This window comes from Egretta garzetta, unplaced genomic scaffold, assembly GCF_000687185.1.
Source record: "Egretta garzetta isolate BGI_Z169 unplaced genomic scaffold, ASM68718v1 scaffold484, whole genome shotgun sequence".
In the NCBI taxonomy this organism is placed as follows: Eukaryota; Metazoa; Chordata; class Aves; order Pelecaniformes; family Ardeidae; genus Egretta; species Egretta garzetta.
Genome location: NW_009259425.1, coordinates 69,559 through 70,549, shown reverse-complemented (window position 1 = coordinate 70,549; position 991 = coordinate 69,559).

Sequence of the window (991 nt, the reverse complement as noted above, 5' to 3'; positions counted from 1 at the left end):
TGGGGCCATGTGTCTCATGGTGGTGCTGGGTGTCTCGTGCTGGTGCCGGGTGTCTTGTGGTGGTGCCGAGTGTCTCATGGTGATGCTGGCTATCTCATGGTGGTGGCCAGGTGTCCTGTGCTGGTGCCGGGTGTCCCATGGTGGTACTGGGTGTGCCATGGTGGTGCCAGGTGTCTCATGGTGGTGCTGGGTGTCCCGTGCTGGTGCCATGTGTCTCATGGTGGTGCTGGGTGTCTCGTGCTGGTGCCGGGTGTCTTGTGGTGGTGCCGAGTGTCTCATGGTGATGCTGGCTATCTCATGGTGGTGGCCAGGTGTCCTGTGCTGGTGCCGGGTGTCCCATGGTGGTACTGGGTGTGCCATGGTGGTGCCAGGTGTCTCATGGTGGTGCTGGGTGTCCCGTGCTGGTGCCATGTGTCTCATGGTGGTGCTGGGTGTCTCGTGCTGGTGCTGGGTGTGCCATGGCTCTGCCTGGTGTCCCATGGATGTACCGGGTGTCCCGTGGTGGTGCCAGGTGTCTCGTGGTGGTGCCGGGTGTCTCGTGGTGGTGCCAGGTGTCTCATGGTGGTGCCGGGTGTCTTGTGGTGGTACCGGATGTCTCATGGTGATGCTGGCTATCTCATGGTGGTGGCCAGGTGTCCCGTGCTGGTGCTGGGTGTCTTGTGGTGGTGCCAGGTGTCCCATGCTGGTGCCGGGTGTCCCGTGGTGGTGCCGGGTGTCTCATGGTGGTGCCAGGTGTCTCATGGTGGTGCCAGGTGTCCCGTGCTGGTGCCATGTGTCCCATGGTGGTGCCGTGTGTCCCGTGCTGGTGCCAGGTGTCCCATGCTGGTGCCGGGTGTCTTGTGGTGGTGCTGAGTGTCTCATGGTGATGCCGGGTGTCTCATGGTGGTGCCGGGTGTCTTGTGGTGCTGCTGAGTGTCTCATGGTGGTGCTGGTGGTCTCGTGGTGGTGTCAGGTGTCTCATGGTGGTGCCGGGTGTCTTGTGGTGCTGCTG